Below are 26,275 nucleotides of genomic sequence, written 5' to 3' on the forward strand. Positions count from 1 at the left end.
TTTTAAAAATATCTTATTGCTTATGAATGGGAAATATGTAGCCATTTTGAGCTTCAAAGAACTTTTGAGGGAGTTCTCAAAGGACAGTACCTGTCTTTAGTAGTTAAATCCTTGATATCTATTTTTCTTCTTTTGCTTTTTAAAGAATTACAAAAATAGTATATGGATTTATAGAAAAATCAGACCACTTAAAAATTTATCAAGTGGCTGGGTAAAGTGGCTCACACCTGTAATCCCAGCACCTTGGGAGACTGAGGCGGGTGGATCACCCGAGGTCAGGAGTTCGAGACCAGCCTGGCTAATATGGTGAAACCCTGTCTCTACTAAAAATACAAAAATTAGTGGGCTGTGGTGGCTTGCACCTGTAGTCCCAGCTAATTGGAAGGCTGAGGCAGGAGAATTGCTTGAACCTGGGAGGCGGAGGTTGCAGTGAGCCAAGATCACGCCACTGCACTCCAGCCTGGGCAACAGAGTGAGACTCTGTCTCAAAAAAAAAAAAAAAAAAAAATCACCAGGTAAAAAAATGAAAGCTCCCTGCTTATTCTCTGCTCCCACTACCCAAAATAACCACTGTTAATAGCTTAATGTAGATCCTTCTACATCATCTGAGACTAAACTGTGTACTTTTTGTGTTTGTAACTAACAAACAGGATAGTGTTTTGTTGTTGTTTTTGAGACAGAGTCTTGCTCTGTTGCCCAGGCTGGAGTGCAGCAGTGCAGTCTTGGCTCACTGCAACCTCTACCTTCCGGATTCAAGCTATTCTTGTACCTCAGCCTCCCTAGTAGCTGGAATTACAGGCACCCTCCACCAAGCCTGGCTAATTTTTGTATTTTTAGTAGAGACAGGGTTTCACCGTGTTGGCCATGCTGGTCTTGAACTCCTGACCTCAGGTGATCCGCCCGCCTCAGCCTCCCAAAGTACTGGGATTACAGGCGTGAGCCACCGCGCCCAACTTCAGGATGGTGTTATATATGCATATTCTGCATTTATCCATCTCATATATTCATCTCTGCCTCATTTCTTTTAAATAGCAGTGTAGTCCAGGGCTGATTTACCATCGTGCATTTCATTGTCTCTCTATTGGATTTCCTAGTGGTTTGTTATTAAAAATACTACAGGATTGAAATTCCTCGTGTACCAGTCTTTTTGAAGAATGGCTGCCTAGACTTGGAATTTCTGGTGGGTACCACCACATCACTGTCCAAAATGGCTATCCCAGTTCCCACAATATTCTGAGAAAGTGCCATTGTCCCATACCCTCCCAGAATTGAAATATACATCTTTTAAATTCGTGCTGCTTAGATTATTACTGAGGCTAAACCTCAGTAATCATTGTCACAGCTCTTAACGTATTAAAGATGTTAACTGTCATGCAGATATTTTCCTGTTTTGTCATATGTCTTGGTTCTTGTCTTTCTGATACAGAAAATTTCTGTTATGATTTCTTTGTTTTTATACTTAGGAAATCCTTTCCTACTCTTAACAGATCAGTAGTCACCTATATTTTCTTCCTAAAATATCTGATGATGTATTATAATTATACACACATATTTAATAAATATAAAAGGGCCAGATGCGGTGGTGCATGCCTGGGATCTCAGCACTTTCAGAGGCTTAGGTGGGTGGATCGCCTGAGGTCAGAAGTTTGAGACCAGCCTGGCCAACATAGTGAAAACCCGTCTTTACTAAAAATACAAAAATTAGCCAGGCATGGTGGTGGATGCCTGTAATCTCAGCTGCTGGTGAGGCAGGGGAATCGCTTGAACCCAGGAGGCAGAGGTTGTAGTAAGCCAAGATCACACCACTGCACTTTAGCCTGGGCTACAGAGTGAGACTCTGTATTAAAAAAAAAAAAAAAAGAATTTTATAGGTAAGTTGTCCTGTGTTTTTCCTATGATTAAAAAAAAATACCTGTTTTGTATTTAACTTTGGGGTGGGATGAGGTTTAGAGCCCACTTAGCGAGTTGTGTCTAAGACACTTGGTGAACCAGTCAACCCAGTCTTCACCTTTAACAAATGCCGAGTTCTTCAAGTGAGCAAAATATCTCTTAAACTTTTTCCTATTTTCTCTATAAAGTTGTTTTTTTCTGAATTTTTTCTTTGTGAGGCTTGATGGCCGGCCTGTCAGCAGACAGTTGTTCATTTACCCAACAAATATTTGAGCATCTGCTTCAAGCCAGGACAGTGCTGAGCCCTAGAAGTGGTACCTTCTCCTTGTCTGGGGGTGGGGCTACAGTGCTCATTCCAGAAGACTTAAGAAAATAGCAGATCGTCACAAAAGTAGGTTTTAGATAAACGAGGAGGAGTCCAGAGGGTTGTGTATATGTGTTTTAAATCTGACATAAGTTGGAACTTTAAGGTACACTGTGACATAGCATAGTTTGTTTTCCAACTCATGTAATTGTGGGCTGATTTTTGTCTTGAATTACGATAATGGTAACTTTTTTCTGTTGAAACTATTTTATATTCATCTAGCTTGGTTGGGATGCAATAAAAGTTTTATACTGGTAAAAATGATAATTTTTTTCTATGATGATTTTGAAACTTTTCTGTAACAGCTGATAAAAATAAAGACTGAGGCTGGGTGTGGTGGCTAGTGCCTGTAGTCCCAGCTACTTGGAGGATGAGGCAGGAGGATCACATGAACCCAGGAGTTTTAGGCTACAGTGAGCCATCATCACACCACTTGCACTCTAGCCTGGGCAGCCTTGTTCTTTAGAGTGAGACCCTGTCTCTTTAAAAGAAAAAGAAAAAAGCCTTTTTTTTTTTAGTGAACGTATTTTTAGGGTAGCAAGTGTAATTTTTGTAAATTGCATTATTTAAATCTAATAAATATTCTCAAAACAAGCAGAATTCTGATTTGGATTGAAAATATTTTTTACTTAAAGGAAGAGGGATAGAATAAATTACTATTATTAAGGAAGTAGCTTCTTGTATAAGGCTGGGGGTTTTAAATGATTTTTTTGAATAGTTAGATAGACAATATGGAATTTAAAAGGTGATATAAAAATGGTGATATATAAAAGGTGGATATATGGGGCTGGGTGCAGTGGCTTTTGCCTGTAATCCCAGCATTTTGGGAGGCCAAGACGGGGGGAATCACTTGAGGTCAGGAGTTTGAGACCAGCCTGGCCAAAGTGGCGAAACCTCATCTTTACTAAAAATACAAAAATTAGCCAGATATGATGGCACATGCCTGTAATTCCAGCTACTTGGGAGGCTGAGGAGGAGAATCACTTGAACTCGGGAGGTGGAGCATGCCGTGAACCAAGATCATGCCATTGCACTCCAGCCTGGACGACAAGACTGAAACTCCGTCTCAAAAAAAAAAAAAAAAGTTGTATGGTAAAGTCTCTCTGTTACCCTGTCCCCAAACATTCATTTCTTTCCCTGGAGGCAGCCACTATTACCAGTTTCTTTTTAAAAAAAAAAAAAAAAAAAAAGTGTGAAGGGGCTCACACGTTGGAGGGCTGGAGTGGTCTAGAGTTCCACGGCATGGTGGGCTAGAGGCCACCCCTCTCCTGTGGCCTCTTAGTGTCTCGAGGGTGGGGTTTGGCCCAAGCTGGATAGAGACAGCCCTTTGTGGATTTAAACAACCTAAGCATTAAGTAATACAGCTGCCTCAAAGCTCTGGGAATTTCACAATGACTGACACTGCCGAAGCTGTTCCAAACTTTGAAGAGATGTTTGCTAGTAGATTCACAGAAGATGACAAGGAATATCAGGAATACCTAAAATGCCCTCCTGAGTCCCCTCCAGTTGTTGAGAAATGGAATAGCAGAGCTGGTGGGAACCAAAGAAACCGAAGCAACCGATTGCAAGATGACAGACAGTTCAGAGGCAGGGACAGCAGATGGGGGTGACCAAGTGACAATCGATCCAATCAGTGTCATGGACGATCCTGGGGTAACAATTATCCGCAACACAGACAAGAACCTTACTGTCCCCACCAATATGGACATTATGGTTACAACCAGCAGCCTCCTTATGGTTACTACTGATAGAAATGTTGGCAGCTTTTAGTAAAAGCATTTACTCTGTTACCATGACAAAAGTTTGGGTGTCTTCTGTTGGTCATAGTTTTACATCTGATTTTAGAGAATGGATTATTTTTTGGAAGTTCAGACTTAAAAAAAAAAATAGATCTTGTGAGATACGATGGTTGCTGGTAATACCTGAAATTGTGGATAATATTGCTTGACTTCTACCTCAGAGTCTTCCTTGTTTCATGACGTAATAGTGCTTTGAATTTGGTGTATTTTCTTGTTTGACCTCTAGGAGATCTTTGTTTTGCACAGAAATAAAATTTTAAAATAGAAAATGCTTGCTTTTACTTTGTAAGGTAAGAGAGTATCCATATTCTTAGATGTGCTCGTTTCTAAAATTTTTGAAGTTAATACAGTCAGCTCATGAATGCACAGCTATGCTTCTTGTGAAAGATTGTACATAACATCAACAGTTGAAAGATAAAACGATTGCTTTTTGTTGTTGTTGTTGCTTTTGTTATTTGACTGTGGTACTTTGTAATTCCTTACTCTATAGATAATGAGTCAGCTTCACATTTGTTTGGGTCTCTTTAGAGGGAAATCAGTAATAAAGCTGTAAAATAAGGAATCATTGTCAGTTTGTGTCTTGATCTGGTGGTGATTGGGATTAGGGTAACATCTTTTTTTTTTTTTTTTTTTTTTTTTTTTGAGATGGAGTTTCGCTCTTGTTACCCAGGCTGGAGTGCAATGGCGCGATCTCGGCTCACCGCAACCTCCGCCTCCCGAGTTCAGGCAATTCTCCTGCCTCAGCCTCCTGAGTAGCTAGAATTATAGGCACGCGCCACCATGCCCAGCTAATTTTTTGTATTTTTAGTAGAGACGGGGTTTCACCATGTTGACCAGGTTGGTCTCGATCTCTTGACCTTGTGATCCACCCACCTCGGCCTCCCAAAGTGCTGGGATTACAGGCTTGAGCCACCGCGCCCGGTCTAGGGTAACATCATTTTATATACCCACTAAGGCTTTTCGCTAACAACATAGCAGGTCATAATTCACACATAGAAAAATTTAACTCTGTGATGTTCAAACTTTCCTTTTTAGTCCTGTAAATCATGCTGCATTTTGATTGTTCTTACTTTTTGGTAATGTGGGCTAATTTTACAATGTTAAATTCACTTCCAGATGCATACCTCTGCTGCTTTCTCTTCTATAAATAGTGATGCTATAAACTTCATTTCACAGAGATCATTCTATTTCAAATGATTTTAATGGTTATTACAACAATGGTTTCATTCAAATAAAATTTTTTTAAAATGTGTGTGTGCACGCACGTGTGCGTGTAAATTTTTATGATAAAATATATATAACAATTTACAATGTTAATCATTTTGACTATACAGTTCAGTGACACTGAGTCCAGTCACGTTGTTGTAAAACCACCAACATCCATCTCTACAACCTTTTGTCTTGCAAAACTGAAATTCCGGCTGGGTGCGGTGGCTCAAGCCTGTAATCCCAGCACTTTGGGAGGCCGAGGTGGGTGGATCACGAGGTCAAGAGATCGAGACCATCCTGGTCAACATGGTGAAACCCCGTCTCTACTAATGGTGCAAAAAATTAGCTGAGCATGGTGGCGCATGCCTGTAATCCCAGCTACTCCGGAGGCTGAGGCAGGAGAATTGCCTGAACCCAGGAGGCGGAGGTTGCGGTGAGCCGAGATCGCGCCATTGCACTCCAGCCTGGGTAACGAGCGAAACTCCGTCTCAAAAAAAAAAAAAAAACTGAAATTCCATACCCATTAAACACTAACTCCCAGTTCTCCCCCCACCGACCCCCGCAACTACTATTCTACTTTTTGTCTCTATTGGACATATTTTTGTGTGTTTGGGTTTGTGTATGTATTTTATATGCGCGTATACGTACACAAGGGTATGTGGGGATTGTGTGTTTATACACACTATGAAATATTGTGCACATTTGTTTGTTTTAGTTAATGCATCCTAGAGATTATTTGGAATCATTTCATAGACAGCCATGTGATTCTTTTTAAGGGTTGGGTTTAAATAGTCTATTATGGATGTACTACAATTTATGTAACCAGTTTTTAAATTTTTTATTTATTGTTTTTAATTTTTTTTAGAGATGGGATCTCACTCCATTACCCAGGCTGGAGTGCAGCAGCGTGATCATAGCTCACTGCAGCCTTGAACTCTGGGGCTCATGTGATCCTCCCAACTCAGGCTCCCTTGTAGCTGGGACTACAGGCATGTGCCACTGTGCCTGGCTAAATTTTTTATTTTTATATTTCGGTAGACATAGGCTCTCACTTTGTTGCCCAGGCTGGTCTTGAACTCCTGGGCTTGAATAATCCTTCTGCCTTGGCCTCTCAAAGTGCTGGGATTACAACCATGAGCCATGCAGCCTGACAAGAGTGGCCTTTGAATTGCAGACTTAAAGAAAAAATTGTGTATGAGTAGATAAGCCTACAAATTTATGACTGCAATACTATTTGTAGAGATCAGAGAGCTGTTAGGCTAGGAAGGCGTTTTTAGCAGTTAGAACTAGAAAGCAAGACTTTGGAAACTTCCATTTATTCAAAAGAGACCTCATCTGAGCAGGGCATGTGAGGCAGGACCTTTTTACTTGACAGGGGGAACTTCAGCCAATTCTGGTTTGTGAATCTTGAAGAAAGTGGAACATTTTTATTTTGGGAGCATTCTAGGTTGTGTTAGCTCCTTTGTACTTGGGATTGGAGAGTCTCCCTCTGCTGCTGGACCTCCTGCCTCTTTTGTGCTGTAATATGCATAAGAGGTATCCTGGAACTATTCAGGACCAGGTTGCGGTTGTTTCGTTGTTCTGGGACTGTTGAACCCTTTATATATATATATATATATGGCAGCATTTTATTTAAGCTGTGCTAATGGAGCATCTATTATGTGTCAGTTACTGTGCTAGCTGCTGGAAACTATCTTACCCTCAGCAGTCTTCTGGTCTAAGGGGAGGTACAGACAGGCAAATGGGCTATGACTTTACAAGAGTCTAACTTTTGTGATGGAGAGACATTCCAGCCACTAAGAGAGCACATAAAAATCAAAGGAGATCCCACCAAGACTTGGGAAGTGGGGGTCAAGGAAGACACTTCTTTGAAAAATGACTTCTAAGACCTGAACATAAGGAAACATTAATTAGGTTAAGGAGAAAGCATTAGTGGGGAGAGATGCATAGTCTTCTGGAAGGACCAGTATGTGTAGAGGCTCAGACAGGAGAGAATCTCTCTGGTCCATTCAGAGTAGCTCAGTATGAGGCAGGAACAACCAGCCAGGACATGTGGAGAGAAGCATTTTTCTTTTCAGATTGTGCGGTTAACAGGTGTTCAGGCATCACTGCTTCAGATATGCCACATAGGCTCAGCTTTCCTTCCAGGCTCTGACACACTCACTCTCAGATGTTCCCTGCGGCCAAGAAGGCAGTGTGAGGTGCTCAGCCCATCAATGCTGTCCATTTCTACCCAACCCTATCCACTGGGCCCCTGGGGCCCCCACTCCACTCCCAGGTCTCTTGACAGAGAGACCTTCACTTCTGTCCCAGGAGACCCAGGAGACTCATGGGGACAGGGTATCATCTTCTCTAGCACAATTCATTCTCTAATGCACAAAAGTGCTGGGCTGAGAAGGTCAGGAGCTTGCATGGAATGGGAGTCAGCTATGGTACAAAGTGCACTGCTTAGTTCTACTGATTTTTTATTTTTATTTTTACATAAGACTTTGATGGTGAAAGAAGCAGTATGTGAGCAAGCTCACTCCTGTCTTATCATCTTATCAAGTACCAGGTCCACTCTGATGAGCCCCTGTGGACAGCACTGCTGTAACTCCCGAAGCCTGGGCTCAGGAGGTGGGACTTAAGCCCTGTTCCAGGCTCCTTCTCCATGCCGCCTGCTCTTCCACCATGCCTCGTGTAATTCTAAGGTCCTATCTTCCCATAGTCTTCCCCTACCCTCTTCCTCCCCAGCCTTTATGCTCACTTCAAGTAATAGCTACTTGGGTGCTCTTCACCCAGAGTTAGGAAATGTTAGCAGTTTGCCATATTCCTGTCAGCCCTCTTTTATGAAACTCAGGACAGATTCAGCTGAATCCCAGCCCTGTGGTTGCACTCTCTGTCTGCTCTGCTTCCCCGAGGTGGCCTGTCCCTTAAAGGTGACCGTGATATTCCCCATGCAAGGTTTTTGTTGTATTACAGATCACAACATGGAATAAAGTGTTTTGCAAATTTACTGGATGATGTCCTACTATAGGAAACATCCTACAACTTACCCTTTTCACTCAACACTTCACTTTTGAACCTGGTCCATGTTGCTCTGTGCAGACCATGTTCATTCATTTGGTATGTCTCCTTTTGCCATAGAAGTAGTTTTACAGCAGAAGCCTGACCAGAGCCACGAGGGAGGAGGAGATTGTAGAGAAACAAGGATTGGCATCTGGCTTATTTTTATATCCTTTAGTCCTTTTAACCGAGAAGAAGATGTTTTTATTTCCGTGTTTGTGAAAGCTTTCCACAAAAAAAGGCATCCATTTTCTAGACTTATTAATAGGGCAGTCCAAATGTTTTATTTTTAGATTTGAAAGAAAGCAAAGTAGGCTTCTGAGATATACACATTTCCCTTTGTCCCTGTCTCCTTTGCAACATTCCACATTGTTGCTTAAACTTGAACTTGAGCACTTTCAAGCATGTGCTTACTTTCTATGTGTGAATCAGTTTTTTAAACATCAAAGCATTTTTGGCTGGGTGCAGTGGCTCACGCCTGTAATTCTAACACTTTAGAAGGCTGAGGTGGGTGGATCACTTGGGGTCAAGAGTTCAGGACCAGCCTGGCCAATATGGTGAAACCCCATCTCTACTAAAAATAAAAAAATGGCCGGGCCTGGTGGCTCACGCCTGTAATCCCAGCACTTTGGGAGGCTGAGGCAGGTGGATCACAAGGTCTGGAGTTCAGGACCAACTCCATCTGGAGTTCAGGCCTGGCCAACATGGTGAAACCTTGTCTCTACTAAAAATACAAAAATAGCTGGGTGTGGTAGCACACACCTGAAGTCCCAGCAAATCGGGAGGCTGAGGGAGAACAATCGCTTGAACCAGAGAGGTGGAGGCTGCAGTGAGCCAAGATCGTTTCACTGTACTCAGCCTGGGTGAAAGAGTGAGACTCCGTCTAGAAACAAAACAAAAATTAGCTGGATATGGTGGTACGCCGTGCCTGTAATCCCCTCTACTCAGGAGGCTGAGGCAGGAGAATCACTTGAACCCAGGAGGTGGAGGTTGCAGTGAGCAGAGATCATGCCACTGCACTCCAGCCTAGGTGATAGAGCGAGACTATCTCAAAAAAATAAAAATAAATAAAAGCTCTTTGGTAGTATGTAAGTTTTGACATTACTTTGATAAGTTGTATTTTAAATTTTTCTACACATAATAACTTATTTTGAAAATACAAGTTTCCGTGTGCCTCTGGGTTTTGTGTTTTTGTAAACAGCAGAAACTATTAGTCCATATTAAACAGTAATTTGTTCTAATATTTTCAGCTGTTTTTGAAATTACACTTGGCAAAAAAATAGACAAATGTCTGCAGTTGTGACAGTTTGTCTTTTTGTTCTTTTTAACTTCAGAATTAATAATTCTAGTGAGTTTCTTGGTTTGTAAGAACATGGGAATGATTAGAGTCATAATGCTTAAGTAGTTGGGGAAGGTTGAACGTCTGTAATCAATTGTATAAAATTTCCTGCTCATCCTTCCAGGTTGTTTAAGACAAAACAAAAAAATACATGGTATTTATTAAACTCTTATGTATAAAATTTATTACAAAAGTAAAACATCATTGTAGAAAACTTTGAAAATGCATATAGGTACAAAGATTAAAAATTAGGCCAGGCATGTGTTGGCACACATATGTAATCCCAGCACTTCGGGAGGCAGAGGTGGGAGGATCTTTTGAGCCCAGGAGTTCAAGACCAGCCTAAGCAACATATTGAGACCCTATCTCTACAAAAATATTATAAAACAAAATAAAATCACTCTGGCGATTCCACTATCCAAAGAAAACTGCTGTTAATATTGGTGTGTATCTTTCTAGACCAAGGCCTTCAACCTGGATTGAGAATTCAGGGCGAGGGTCTGTGACCTTGGATGGGAAAAACATTCGATCTTTATTTTCACTAATCTCTCTGAAGATGCAGATTTTTAGCCAGGCATGGTGGCTTACGCCTGTATTCCCAGCGCTTTGGAAGGCCGGGGCAGGCGGAGTGCTTGAGCCCAGGAGTTTGAGACCAGCCTGGGCAACATAGTGATACCCTGTCTCTTTAAAAACAAAACAAAACAAAACAAAACAAAAAAACCATACAGCCAGACATTGTGGCTCATGCCTGTAATCCCAGCACTTTGGGAGGCTGAGGCTGGCAGATCACCTGAGGTCAGGAGTTCGACACCAGCCTGACCAACATGGTGAAACCCTGTCTCTACTAAAAATACAAAAATTAGCTGGGCTTGGTGGCAGGCGCCTGAAATCCCAGATATACTGGGCTTGATGGCAGGCGCCTGAAATCCCATTGCAGTCCAGCCTGGGCAACAAGAGCGAGACTCTCTCAAAAAAAAAAAAAAAAAAAAAATACAGATTTTCTTCAATGACAGTTGTAAGCAGCAGACCATGTTAGTATTAGGGGTACCAGTGACTGTCACCAGTAGGGATCAAAGAAGCTCTCATGTCGTATTGTAGTTACAGATATCTTGAAATATCATATATGCCTATCACTGCTTCAAACTTAGGCTAATTATTAGACCCATCTCTAGATCTGGTTATTTAATGATTTACTGAGGAAACACATATTATTTGAGTACCAACTCTTGAAATATGTTGTTAGTTTCTATGCATTTTACACATTTCAAAACATTCTTCTGAGGGGGAGGGGTCCGGAAGGCCAAAAGAGTCCATGGCAGAAAAAGGTTAAGAACACCTGTTCTGTACTTTATACCATGTGACTATAAATATAAAAACAGACGTTAAGACAGGTGTGGTGGTGCACACCTGTAGTTCCACCCACTTGGGAGGCTGAGGTGGGAAGGTCACTGGAACCCAGGAGTTTGAGGCCAGCCTGGGCAACATAGCAAGACCCTGTCCCTTGAACAAAAACCAGTCAGCACTTGACTAGTCAGTTAGTGGGGGGAAACCCAGGAACAGTTAAAGAAGTCAAAATTACACTTAAACTTAGGTCATCTTATTATATCAAACATTCATTAACATGTTTAGTGTTTTGTGTATATTATGCAAAGTATAAATGCAACTAAAACTGTTTAACACTACTTGATAGTGCATAAATTGATTGGTGCATAATAGCCTAAAAGTTACTTTTGCTGTTGGCATTTTAAACATCCTTTCTAGAGTCTTTCTTATCTGCCTATAAGCTGTACACATGTTGTTGTTTTGAGACAAGGTCTGTTGCCCAAGCTGGAGTGCAGTGGTGTGATCACAGCTCACTACAGCCTTGACCTCTTGGGTGCAAGTGATCTTCCTACTCAGCCTCCCGAGTAGGTGGGACTACAGGTGCCCACTACCACGCCCAGCTAATTTTTGTATTTTTTTTTTTAGAGACGGAGTGTCGTCATGTTGCCCAGACTGGTCTCAAACTCCTGAGCCCAAATGATCCTTCCGCCTCAGCCTCCCAAAGTGCCGGGATTACAAGTGTGCACCTCCGTGCCTGGCTCACATACTGTTTTAGATGAATGAGATCATATATGTGCTGTTGTATCTTGCCTTCTTTCCTCAACAAAATGTTGTAAATATCCATGTCCATAAAAATAGACTTATATCTTCACTTTTCCCCAAAATGAAAATAACTTACTTGCATTTTCTTTCTGTTGTTTTGCTTTTGTTTTTGTTTTGAGACAGGCTCTTGCTCTGTCTCTCAGGCTGGAGTGCAGTAACGGAGTCATAGCTCACTACAGCTTCTACCTCCAGTTTCAAGTAATCCTCCTATCTCAGCCTCCCAGATAGCTAAGACTACAGGCACATTCCACTACGCCTGGTTAATTTTTTAAAAATTTTTTTGTAGAAATGGGATTTCACTATATTGCCCAGGCTGGTCTCAAACTGATGACCTCAAGTGGTCCTCCTGCCTTCGCTTCCCAAAGTACTGGGATTACAGTCATGAGCCACTGTGCCCAGCCTGCATTTTCTTTTTATAAAAGTAATACATGTTCAATGAACAAAAAATTTTCAGAAAATATGCAAAGATGAAAAGCAAAAATTGTCCATAAAGCTGTCATCTACAGATAAAGATAATGTTTGGATAATGTTTTTCTACCATCATTTTTAGTAACTACGTAACATTTCGTTGTATGGCTATGCCTTGATTTAATTAAGAGGTTTTTCCATTATTTCTGCATTTTGATGACTCTGAAGGATCATATGCCTGCCTGCTGATGGCTCCAACTCTGTTCTGCATCTCAGACCTCTCTCTTGAGCTCCAAATGTGATGGCCTCTTCAGCATTTACTTGAGTTGCTCATAAGTATCTCAAATTTAACAAGTTCCAAACAGTCTTGATTTTTTTCCCCCTTCAAACCTATTCCTCCTGTTGTGTCTATTTCAGTAAACAACATCAACATCCACCCAGTTACTCAGCCTAAAATTCTAGGAGTCATTCTTGATACTGCTTTTGGGTTTTTTGGGGTTTTTTTTTTTTGTTTTTTTTTTTTTGAGATGGAATCTCATTCTTGTCTTCTAGGCTGGAGTGCAATGGTGCAATCTTGGCTCACTGCAACCTCTGCCTTCTGGGTTCAAGCAATTCTCCTGCCCCAGCCTCCTGAGTAGCTGGGATTACAGGTGCCTGCCACCAAGCCCGGCTAATTTTTTGAATTTTTAGTAGAGATGGGGTTTCACCATGTTAATCAAGCTGGTCTTGAACTCCTGATCTCAGGCGATTTGCCCACCTTGGCCTCCCAAAGTGCTGGGATTACAGGCGTGAGCCACTGGACCCAGCCTGATTCTGCTCTTTGTCTCATCATCCCTGAATCTGTCGGCAGGTCCTGTTAGGCCAGCCACTTCTCAGCATCTGCACTGATAGTATGCTAGTCCAAACTACAAAACGCCTCTCAGAGGGATGCAGCAGGACTTTGTTGTAACTGTTTGTTTTTTTTAATTGTAGAATTATTTTATAACTTCAAGTGTAAGGATGACCTTTCTTTTTTTAATTTTCTTAATGTTTTATTTCCATAGGTTTTTGGGGTGATCTGTGAAATTTTGGTGCACCCATCACCTGAGCAGTATACACTGAACCCAATTCGTAGTCTTTTTTTTTTTTTCTTGAGACAGAGTCTCGCTCTGTCGCCAGGTGCCAGGCTGGAGTGTAGTGGCGTGATCTCAGCTCACTGCAACGTCTGCCTCCCAGGTTCAAGCAATTCTCCTGCCTCAGCCTCCCGAGTAGCTGGGACCACAGGCGTGCACCGCCACACCCAGCTAATTTCTTTTTTTTTTTTTTTTTTTAGTAGAGATGGGGTTGCACCATGGTCTCGATTTCTTGACCTTGCAATCCACCTGCATTGGCCTCCCAAAGTGCTGGGATTACAGGCGTGAGCCACTGTGCCTGGCCAATTTGTAGTCTTTTATCCCTCATCCCCCTCCCACCCTTTCCCTCGATTCTCCAAAGTCTGTTGTATCATTCTTATGCCTTTCTATCCTTATAGCTTAGCTCCCACTTATGAGTAAGAACATGCAGTGTTTGATTTTCCATTCCTGAGTTATTTCATTTAGAATAATAGTCTCCAGGTCCATTCAGGTTGCTGTGAATGCCATTAAGTCATTCCTTTTTATGGCTGAGAATTCGTGTGTGCGTGTGTGTGTATGTCACAATTTCTGATTTCTTTATTCATTTGTTGATTGATGGGCATTTGGACTGATTCTATTATTTTTGTAATTGCAAATTGTGCTGTTAAAAACATGCGTGTGGACGTATCATTATGCAGTGGAACTTTGGATGACATATTGAACAACTTCCTCACTGACATCCTTGTGAAACACTACGTGTTACATGGGTCTGTTTGTTATACCAACACTCAATTCTAAATGATGGAATTCTTTCACATTTAGTCTCTTTGATCTGGCCTTTACAGTTCAGTTTAAACACCAAGTTCTGTTCCTGCTCCATGCTGAAGGATATGCAATACAAAAAGCTATAATCCATTGATTTACTCCACAATTGAGTAAGTAAAGTATCTACAGTACTTCAGGCCCTGTGTTAGGCAGGGATGGTGTAAACTAGACAGATTTGGTACCTGTCCTCATGGAGCTTGAGTTTGGTGGCAGAGACAGACCTTAGATAACTATACAAGTACTTAAGTGTTCAGAAGGACAAGTATGGGGATGGGACTCAGTATGACTGCACAATAGCATTTCAGTCAACAACAGAGCACATATACCGTGATGGTCCCATAAGACTAGAATGTCATGTTTTCGCTGTACATTTGTTTCTTTTTTTTTTTTTTTTTTTTCATGATCTGTGGTTTTCTTTTTAATTATCTTAAGTCTTATGATCACACATCATTTTTAAATTTGTGTATATCTCCTCTGCTTTAATCCTTTTAAGTTGGCAGAAGCACCATTCCCAGTCACAAATACACAGCAGTTGTACAGTTTTGTTTCTGAATGGCTGTTTAAAGACAATCCTAAATTATAACCTAGTTTGACTTAGATTGTAAAGAATCCAAGAGTGAAGTTTAATTGGCTACTATTTTAAAAGCATGTGACCTTATAGATCATCTATGAAATGTATGAAGTGTTAAATAATTTTTGGTATTACACGTAAACCACACAAAATGCCTTTTAATAAGTAAAAGGAACCATTTTAAATACAGGGAATTCTAATTAGATTGGCATAGTTAAGGCCAAAAATATAAACTAGCCATTGCTACCCATTTATCTTCAACCCTTGCATTTAAGAGGCAAATGAACACAAAACACAGGTGAATCTTGCTTGGTTCTGAGACAGTAAAGGAATTCCCCCCATATTTAAATATATTCACATAACCAGTTATATAAATCTAAACGTAAAACCAATCTCCAGTAAGTTTTAAGATGGCACTCACCATCTTTGCGAAAAATTTAGCATTACTAACGAAGTCTAATCATATCTTTAGAAGGGGTAAACAGTGATAGAATTTACTAAATTGGAATTACTATTAAAATCCAAAAACTGAACATGCTCATTAAACCACAAGCCAGTCTTAGTTTTAAATCAGGACTGCCCAACAAAATATTCTGTCAGTCATTCATGATGTAAATTCTCGTGTATGAGATCTATTAAAGTATGGTACACATAAAAAAGTCATGAGACATTTGTTTTGTAATAAATAAGGCAGTGGCCAATTATTACTCATTAGTAGCTTTTTTGAGATAAGCTATTAAGTCTTCCCTTTCTCCCTTCTTTTTTTTATTTTCATTTTTTTATTTTTTAGACGGAGTTTTTGCTCTTGTTACCCAGGCTGGAGTGCAATGGCACGGTCCTGGCTCACTGCAACCTCTGCCTCCTGGGTTCAGGCAATTCTCCTGCCTCAGCCTCCCGAGTAGGTGGGATTACAGGCACGCGCCACCATGCCCAGCTAATTTTTTGTATTTTTAGTAGAGACGGGGTTTCACCATGTTGACCAGGATGGTCTCGATCTCTTGACCTCGTGATCCACCCGCCTCGGCCTCCCAAAGTGCTGGGATTCCAGGCGTGAGCCACCGCGCCCAGCTCTCCTTCTTAATGCCGACAAAGATCATTTTTGTTCCAGGGATATACTTCTTGGGATTCTCCAAATATTCCATCAGTGTATCCTCTCCCCAGATGATGCCTTTGTTCTTACTGGCTTCAGTGTAAGTGAATCCAGAGGCCTGACCTGTCTTCCGCCCAAAGATACCATGGAGATTAGGTCCAGTCTTGTGCTTGCCTCCCTTTTCCACGGTGTGACATTGGGAACACTTCTGAATAAAAATCCTCTTGCCTTTCTCAACATCACCCATATTTAATACTTTTTCATCATTAGCGCAACAATGGTTACCGCTCAGAAGCCCGACATCCCACTCTCTTAAGTCCAAGGACACGCCGGGCTGCCTCACTGTACCTTTTTTTCTATGTTTAGTTATATAAATAACCATTGTGTTCCAGAAGTGCATAGTAGGGTACATCATCTAGGTTTGTGTAAGAATACTCACTGATGTTAGCACAAATAAATTGCCTAATGACACAATCTCAGAACATGTCCCTGTTGTTGAGTGACTCATGACTGTACAGTGGGGGAACAGCTCAGTCTTGGGAGGGTTAAGGAAGTCTTCCCAAAGGAGGCAACGCCTGTGCAGGGAACTGAGGGTTGAACAGAAGTGGGCAAGGTGCAGAGTGGAAGAAGCCTTTCCGGATGGAGAAGAGCATGTGTGAGGGCCCTCCAGTCTGGCAAGAGCTTGGCCCAGGTTATCAGAGAGGTCAACAGGGGCTGGATCATGCAGGATTTTGGATGTTAACATCAGAGCAATAGAAAACATGAAAGGTAAGGTTGTTTGGCTTTTGAATTTTTATCAAAATATTGCAACTACTCAGTAACAAGTTAGATATAGCAAAAGAGATTATTATTACCAAAATAGCAGTCTACCCCTTCCCTTCCCTGACCCTGAGATGTCAGCTTTTAACTGTTTCTAATTTTAGTTCTTTTGATGGTTGCCTTCAAAATTAAACCATATGCTTATACATCTTTCTTGATTTGCCAATTTTAGGGAACTATATTAACTCCCTGAAACAAAAGAGGATGACTAAGCTTACCTTACCTTTCCATGTTGAAATTCATATTCACATTTCTCTGTAATTTTTTTTTTTTTTTTTTTTTTGAGTGGGAGTCTCACTTGGTCGCCCAGGCATAAGTGCAGTGGTGCGATCTTGGTTCACTGAAACCTCCGCTTCCTGAATTCAAGCTATTCTCCGGCCTCAGCCTCCCAAACAACTGGGATTACAGGTATGCACCACTGCACCCAGCTAATGTTTGTGTTTTTAGTAGAGACGGGTTTCACCATGTTGTCCAGGCTGGTCTTGAACTCTTGACCTCAGGTGATCTGCCCGCTTCAGCCTCCCAAAATGCTGGGATTACAGGTGTGAGCCACCATGACTGGCCCACAATTCTTTGTGATTTTTTTTTTTTTTTTTTTTTTTGAGACGGAGTTTCGCTCTTGTTACCCAGGCTGGAGTGCAATGGCGCGATCTCGGCTCACTGCAACCTCCGCCTCCTGGGTTCAGGCAATTCTCCTGCCTCAGCCTCCGGAGTAGCTGGGATTACAGGCACGCGCCACCATGCCCAACTAATTTTTTGCACCTTTAGTAGAGACGGGGTTTCACCATGTTGACCAGGATGGTCTCGATCTCTTGACCTCGTGATCCACCCGCCTCGGCCTCCCAAAGTGCTGGGATTACAGGCTTGAGCCACCGCGCCCGGCGTGATTTTTAAACAGTATTTTAGTCCATATGTCAGTTCCCCTCTGTTTAAGATAAGGATATTAATAACCCTACTTTTCCTTCCATTTTCCCTCCTCAACTTCTGCCTCCTAAAAGCTATACTTGACCATATAGATTCTTAAAATTGTTAACATTTATACTCTGCCCCACAACCACAGCCAAGTCGTAGGTTAAATTCTAAAGTTGAAAATAGTCAACGTTATTTACATTATTACACATGTGAGTATTGTTCTTGGCGATACCAAATAATGAATGTGCTAGGATTACATTTCCTTCTTTACAGGTCTGGACCACTTAAAGGAGAATGACCAATCAAGGTCAAGTGGATTCTCTTAGATTCTATCTCCTGCTTAAAGTCTTTGCTAAGATTTGATCTGCTTCATATTAAAACCTTGGCTTGGTTGTATAGCTGTTTGTTTTGCCCACTGTTTCCAGTTGCCTTTTTATTTCGTTTAATATTCCTTGATCATGTTGTAAAATGCTGTTAGTAGAGCTGTGTATTCCCTATGATTATGTTTTTTCTCCACTGAAGGCCTTTCTCTTGGAAGGCCTCTGCCTTCTGCAATCTGGGCAAGTATTTGCTCTTTAAGGTTGCATACAGCTGTATCTGGATCTTCCCTTCATTGAGCTCTTGGGTTGGAGCTTCTGTGTCTTCCTTCCTTTTACGTGGTTTACTCCCTTATTTTCTAGACTGCATCCTTAAATGATGTGCTAGGATAGGGTGCATGCGGGAGTAAACTGTAGTGGATACTGTTGTCACCTACCTCATATCCATTTTTTCTTTGCCCATTCCTAATGGAATTCTGGTATTATTCACCTTTCTACCTTGTTCTGAACTTCAGAAAGGATCCTTAAGTCATTCCACACATTGCATTCCCTTGGCAACTGTTACTGGTCAAAGATGGATATACGATCTAAGTTGGTTCACTCAGGCTGATGGAAAGGACTTCGATGGCATGCCCAGGGAAGACTGTTTTTCTCTCGCTGGAGTAAATGAGAAAGATGTTGCTGGGGGCTCTTTTGTAACCTCTGACTGAGGGACAAAGCCTGAGGATAATGCCTGCTCACCAAGGAAGGTGGAGCAAAGAAACGGGAAGAGCCTGGGTCTTGATGCTGTTGCACTGGTTGTACTGCGGTCATTCAATCTGAATACTTTTGTCAACTCTTTTTTTTTTTTTAAATACTAATTTATATCCTTTCATTTTCTCTATGTGGACCACTGTTTAACTTTGGACCTCTTTTATTGGTCCTCTGTCTTCTCTCATATTTTCCATTTATTGGGTGGTGGGGGGTGCTCTGAATTTTGGAAGATCTCCTCAATTTCTTTTTTCTTTTTTCTTTGAGATGGAGTCTCACTCTGTCACCCAGGCTGGAGTGCAGTGGCCTGATCTCAGTTGACTGCAACCTCTGCCTTCTGGGTTCAAGCAATTCTCCTGCCTCAGCCTCCTGAGTAGCTGGGATTACAGATGTGCACCACCACGCCTAGCTCATTTTTGCATTTTTAGTAGAGATGTGATTTCACCACGTTGGCCAGGCTGGTCTCCTGACATCAGGTGATCTGCCTGCCTCGGCCTCCCAAAGTGTGTGAGCCACCGCACCCAGCCTCCTGACTTTATTTTCTGCCCCTTCTGTTAAATTCTTTATTTGAGCCAAACCTTAAAAAAAAAAAAAAAAAAAAACTTACTGTGAAGGCTGTGTGCCCACTGTCTAGATTAGACAGTTGTTAACATTTTGGCATATTTTTTTGGTCTGTATAGCTAGGGTGCATTTTTATACCTTTTTGCTCACCATTTAAAAGGAATTCACAGATGTCACGACATTTCACCCCTAAGTACTTCAGCATATATCTTCTAAAAATAAGGACATTTTCTAATATAAGAACAATACCCGGATCACATCTTTAAAAGTTAATAAGTCTCTAATGTTATCAGGCACCCACGTTAAATTCAGATTTTCTGCAAATGTCTGTTGTTGCTGTTAGGGAGGCTCCAAAGCAGTTAAGATTTATACATTGCATTTGAATATGCTTCCTTTGTCATTTATTTATTTATTTAGGGATGGAGTCTCGCTCTGTCACCCAGGCTGCAGTGAAGTGGCATGATTTTCGCTCACTGCAAACTCTGCCTCCCGGGTTCAAGTGATTCTCCTGCCTCAGCCTCCCAGATAGCTGGGATCAGCACCACACCTAGCTAACTTTTTTGTATTTTTAGTAGAGACAGGATTTTTACTAAACTATGTTGGCCTGGCTGGTTTTGAACTCCTGACCCCAAATGATTCACTCACCTCGACCTTCCAGAGTACTAGGATTACAGGCATGAGTCACTGTGCCTGGCCCCTTTGTCTCTTTTAACAAAAACAGCCTCCCCACCTCTCCTTCACCTGTGATACTGACTTTTTGAAGTAGCCCAGTTGTCATGTAGAAGGACGCACGTTTTAAGATACATAAATATTTTTAGAGACGGGGTGTCACTATGTTGCCCAGGTTGGCCCTGAACTCCTGGCCTCAAGTAATCCTCCTGCCTCAGCCTCCCAAGTGAGCTGGGACTACAGGCTTGTGCTACCATGACTAGCTGGCCCACATTTTAGATTGTCTCTCTTTTATTGTGATATAATTTAACTTGTTTGTCTACATATATATTACTTGTAAATGAGAAGGTAGGTCTACAGGTGTGTTCAGGTTAAACATTTTGGGCAAGAATATTTCATAGGCAGTACTGTGTACTTCATACAACATCAGCTCACCAGACACTTAATGGCTGGTTACTCTGTGGTTTCTGATGCTACGTTTTACACTTGATTAAAGAAAGAGGTTATTACTGAATCTCCCCATTGTAGATGTACAATTTTCCTGTTGTAATTGATAACATAATCTGTGATATGATGCTCTGGTACCATACAAATACCCTGTTGCCCAACAGCCGTTTGTGTAATGATTTTAGCATTTGTTGATCCTTGCCTGAAACCATTATTACATTGGGGGTTGCAAAATGATAGTTTCTTTAATTGTCATCTCTTTTACATTTAGTACTATCATTTCTCTAATGAATTTTCCCTCATCAAATAAGGAGGAACTATATTTTCTTCTAAAAAGACAGTATAGATGCTTAATCTTTGCCTTTAATTATTAAATTTCAGTGTAAGGAGTTGGTATAATAATAACCTCAGATGGTGGCGAAATAGTTGCTTTTGTGTTTCCTTTTCTCTTTCATGTCAATGTGGACTTATAGAGATTTCTTTTTTTTTTTTTTTTTTTTTTTTTGAAACGCAGTTTCGCTCTTGTTACCCAGGCTGGAGTGCGATGGCGCAATCTCAGCTCACCGCAACCTCCGCCTCCTGGGTTCAGGCAATTCTCCTGCCTCAGCCTCCTGAGTAGCTGGGATTACAGGCACGTGCCACCATGCCCAGCTAATTTTTTGTATTTTTGGTAGAGACGGGGTTTCACCATGTTGACCAGGATGGTCTCGATCTCTTGACCTCGTGATCCACCCGCCTCGGCCTCCCAAAGTGCTGGGGTTACAGGCTTGAGCCACCGCGCCCGGCGAGATTTCTTTATTAAATGTTTTACAATTTAAATTTGGTCGAGAGTCCCTTCATGCTAGTGCCTGTATTCTGGCACACCCTCATTAATTAGTCTTTGAAAAATTTTTTGTTTTCTGGCACAAGGTACTCCCATCCCAATATGTGCTTTTCCTGTCCCAGAACTGGTTCCAAGGAGCTCTGGTTCCTTTTAGTGGCAATGGTATTTAAAATCCAACATTTGGGTGCTAAATGTACTCATTCTTACCGGGGTGACATTACATGTAGGCACTTTCAGAGGACAGATCTAGAAAATATATTCAGTTTTTATTTTTTGTTTTTTCATTTTTTGGTAGAAACAAGGTCTCACTAGGTTGCCCAAGCTAGTTTCAAACTCCTGGGCTCAAGTGATCCTCCCACCTCAGCCTCCCAAAGTGCTGGGATTACATGTCAGGAAAACTGCTAGTAAAGATTTTTTAAAAAGAAAAAGAAACCAAAGTGCTGGGATTACAGACGTGAACCGCTTTGTTTTTCTATGGCAATTTAACATTACAGGGTTCTTCTTTAACTTTTTTTTTTTTTTGAGACGGAGTTTCGCTCTTGTTACCCAGGCTGGGGTGCAATGGCGTGATCTCGGCTCACCGCAACCTCCGCCTCCTGGGTTCAGGCAATTCTCCTGCCTCAGCCTCCTGAGTAGCTGGGATTACAGGCACGTGCCACCATGCCCAGCTAATTTTTTGTATTTTTAGTAGAGACGGGGTTTCACCATGTTGACCGGGATGGTCTTGATCTCTTGACCTCGTGATCCACCCGCCTCGGCCTCCCAAAGTGCTGGGATTACAGGCTTGAGCCACCGTGCCCGGCTAACATTTTTTTTTTTTTTTTTTAGAGGCAGGTTCTCACTCTACCACCCAGGCTGGAGTGGTGCAGTGGTGCGATCCTAATTCACTGCAGCTTCAACTGCCTGGTCTTCAAACAGTCCTCCTGCCTTAGCCTCCTGAGTAGCTGGGACTACATGCCCAGCTAATTTTTAAAAATTTTTGGTAGAGATGGGGGTCTTGTCGTGTTGCCTAGGCTGGTCTCAAACTCCTGGCCTCAAGTGATCCTACCACCTCGGATTCCCAAAATGCTGGGATTACAGGTGTACCACACCTGGCCAACTTTTATTTGATCCTCATTTTTTCCTTACACCGTAAATGTTGGCTCTTGCTAATATTAACATAGTTACGTATTTGCTTTATCTTGTGATGGTTGTAAAATTACAAAATTATAATACCAATATTACGATTAATAGCTGGGCATGGGGTGTACGCCTGTAGTCCCAGTTACTCAGGAGGCTGAGGTGTTGCTTGAGCCCAAAAGTTTGAAGCTACAGTGAGCTGTGATTGTGCCATTGTACTTTCACCTGGATGACAGAGTAAGTGGGGAAAGAAAAAAATAAATAATACTGGTAAGATCCAGAGAAAGCCCTAAATATTTGAAAATTAAACAGTACTCTTTGCAGCTTCCTCGCATCTCTCAGCCTTCATAGAATTGAAGAGAGTTAGGGCCTTGCACTGGATTAGGCTTTGCCTTAAGGAAATGTTGTCTTTGGTTTGATCTTTTATCCAGACCATTAAAACGTTTTTGATGATTATTAGTAATAAGGCTATTTCACTTTCATATCATTTGTGTGTTCACTGGAGTAGCACTTTCAGTTTCCTTCAAGAACTTTTACTTTGATTCACAACTTGGCTAACTCTGGTACAAGAGGCCTAGCTTTTGGCCTCTCGGCTTTCAACATGCCTTCCTCACTAAGCCTGATCATCTGGTCTTTGGTTTAAAGTGAAAGACATAGGACTCTTCCTTCTACTTGAATGCTTAGAGGTCATTGTGGGGTTATTAGTTGGCCTAATTTCAGTATTGTCGTGTCCCAGGGAATAGGGAGGCCCAAGGAGAGGAAGAGAGATGGGGAAACAGCTGGTTGGTGGAGTAGTCAGAATATACACAGTAATCAGTTAAGTGAGACTCTGTCACCCAGGCTGGAGTGCAGTGGTGCGATTTTAGCTCACTGCAACCTCTATCTCCCAGATTCAAGAAATTCTCCTGCCTCAGCCTCCCAAGTAGCTGGTACTACAAGCGTGCACCACCACACCCAGCTAATTTTTGTATTTTTTAGTAGAGACAGAGTTTTGCCATGTTGGCCAGGCTGATCTTGAACTCCTGACCTCAAGTGATCCACCCACCTGAGCCTCCCAAAGTGCTGGGATTACAGGCTTTAGCCACTGCGCCTCCCCAAGTTTGCCTTTTTTTTTTTTTTTTTTTTTTGAGATGGAGTCTCATTCTATTGCCCAGGCTGGAGTGCAGTGGTGTAGTCTCTTTTTTTTTTTTTTTTTTTTTTGAGACAGAGTTTCGCTCTTGGTACCCAGGCTGGAGTGCAATGGCGTGATCTCGGCTCACCGCAACCTCTGTCTCCTGGGTTCAGGCAATTCTCCTGCCTCAGCCTCCTGAGTAGCTGGGATTACAGGCACGTGCCACCATGCCCAGCTAATTTTTTGTATTTTTAGTAGAGACGGGATTTCACCATGTTGACCAGGATGGTCTCAATCTCTTGACCTCGTGATCTACCCGCCTCGGCCTTCCAAAGTGCTGGGATTACAGGCTTGAGCCACCGCGCCCAGCCTGTGGTGCATTCTTGACTCGCTGCAACCTCTGTCTCCTGGGTTCAGGCAATTCTCCTGCCTCAGCCTCCTGAGTAGCTGGGATTACAGGCACGTGCCACCATGCCCAGCTAATTTTTTTTGGTATTTTTAGTAGAGACGGGGTTTCACCATGTTGACCAGGATGGTCTCAATCTCTTGACCTCGTGATCTACCCGCCTCGGCCTCCCAAAGTGCTGGGATTACAGGCTTGAGCCACCGCGCCCAGCCTGTGGTGCATTCTTGACTCACTGCAACTTCTGCCTCCTGGGTTCAAGCAATTCTTGTGACTCAGCCTCCTGAGTAGCTGGGATTACAGGCATGCACCACCACACCTGGCTAATTTTTGTATTTTTAGTAGAGGCAGGGTTTTACCATGTTGGCCAGGCTGGTCTTGAACTCCTGACTTCAAGTGGTCTACCTGCCTCAGCCTCCCAAAGTGCTGGGATTACAGGCCACCACACCCAGCCAAGTTTGCCATCTTTTATGGGTACAGTTTGTGGTGCCTCAAAATGATGATAGTAGTAACGTCGGAGAGCAGTGATCACAGATCACCATAACAGATAAAATAATGAGAAATTTGAATCATTGTCAGAATTACCAAAATGAGACAGACATGAAGTGAGCACATGCTGTTGGAAAAATGGCTCTGATAAGCTTGCCATACACCCTCAATTTGTTAAAAACTCTATCTGTGAAGTATAGTAAAGCGAAGCACAATCAAATGAGGTGTGCCTGCATATTGAAACCAAGAGGCTTATCTCAGAAACACGAATGTGTTGCACAATCAAGAATCAGTTGGTATAATTCACTGCATTAAGATAATAAGGCTGGGTAAGGTGTCTCACATCCGTAATCCCAGCACTTTGGGAAGCCAAAGCAGGCAGATGACTTGAAGCCAGGAGCTCGAGACCAGCCTGGCCAACATGGTGAAACCCTGTCTCTACTAAAAATACAAAAATTAACCAGGCATGGTGGCATGCGCCTTTAGTCCCAGCTATTCAGGAGGCTGAGGCAGGAGAATCCTTGAACCCGGAAGGCGGAGGTTGCGGTGAGCTGAGATCATGCCAGTGCATTCCAGCCTGGGTGACAGTGAGATCCAGTCTCAAAAAAAAAAAAAAAAAAAAAGGTAATAAAGGAGAAAAACCATATAGTCTACTCAATAAATACAGAAAAAGTATCGACAAAATTAAGTGCCCCTTCATAATAAAAACTCAGCCAATTAGAAATAAACAAAGTGGCTGGGCACGGTGGCTCAAGCTTGTAATCCCAGCACTTTGGGAGGCTGAGGCGGGTGGATCACGAGGTCGAGAGATCGAGACCATCCTGGTCAACATGGTGAAACCCCGTCTCTACTAAAAATACAAAAAATTAGCTGGGCATGGTGGCACGTGCCTGTAATCCCAGCTACTCAGGAGGCTGAGGCAGGAGAATTGCCTGAACCCAGGAGGCGGAGGTTGCGGTGAGACGAGATCGCGCCATTGCACTCCAGCCTGGGTAACAAGAGCGAAACTCCGTCTCAAAAAAAAAAAAAAAAGAAATAAACAAAGTGCAAGTATGAAAGAGCTACAGATAGATTGTACTTAATTGTTAAATATTGAACCTGTTACCCCTAAATTCAAGAAAAAGGCAAAGGTGTCCACTGTAACCACTTCTGTTCGACATTATACTGGAGGTCATAGCCAGTGTAATGAGGCAAAAAAAAAAGATAAGAAGCATTAATATTAAAAGGAAGTAAAACTGTTTCTATTTGTAGGTAATGTAGAAAATGTGAAAGAAACTATCAGAAAGAACCTGTTAGAACTAAAAAATGAATTCAGCAAGGTCTCAGGGTACAAGATCATTATTCAAAAATTAATTGGAAATGAAATTGCAAATGCAGTACCATTAGGAATAATTTAATAAGAAATGTACAATATTTACACGCTGAAACTGAAAATGTTGCCGAAAGAAATTAAAGACCTAAATAAACAGAATGATGTACCATGTTCATCAGCTAAAAGACTTGTGTCTTTACAATGTCAGTTCTCCCTTCATTAAACTGTAGATTCATAACCCCAGTCATAACTGCAGGCTTTTTTATAGAAATTGATGAGCTGATTCTAAAATGTATATGGAGACCAGGCACAGTGGCTCATGCCTGTAAACCAACACTGGGAGGCCGAGGCAGACAGATCACTTGAGGTCAGGAATTCGAGACCAGCCTGGCCAATATGGTGAAACCCATCTCTACAAAAAATACAAAAATTAGCCAGACATGCTGGCACATGCCTGTAATCCCAGCTACTTGGGAGGCTGAGGCATGAGAATCACTTGAACCCAGAGGTAGAGGTTTGCAGTGAGCCAAGATCATGCCACTGCACTCCAGCCTGGGCAACAGAGTAAGACTTTGCCTCAAATAAATAAACAAATAAAATCTCTATGGAAATGCAAAGGACCTAGAACATCCAAAGTAATCTTGAAAGAGAACAAAATTAGGGGCTTATGTTATGTGACTTTACAGTCATTTGATTTTTAACAGAGGTACCAGGACAGTCCAGCGTGGGAAAGTAAAGTCTTTTTAGCACATGGTGCTGGATGATAG

At 41.9% G+C, this 26,275-nt stretch overlaps 1 protein-coding gene and 1 pseudogene across 1 annotated transcript in view; both read left to right on the forward strand.

Annotated features, from left to right (window-relative positions):
• The window catches only part of MECP2 (methyl-CpG binding protein 2), a 72,239-nt gene that overhangs the window by 8,106 nt on the left and 37,858 nt on the right, over positions 1-26,275 (forward strand). The gene's annotated exons all lie outside the window — the stretch shown is intronic.
• On the forward strand, positions 449-10,666 carry LOC141582763 (RNA guanine-N7 methyltransferase-activating subunit-like protein; annotated as a pseudogene).

This window comes from Saimiri boliviensis, chromosome X (assembly GCF_048565385.1).
Source record: "Saimiri boliviensis isolate mSaiBol1 chromosome X, mSaiBol1.pri, whole genome shotgun sequence".
NCBI lineage: Eukaryota > Metazoa > Chordata > Mammalia > Primates > Cebidae > Saimiri > Saimiri boliviensis.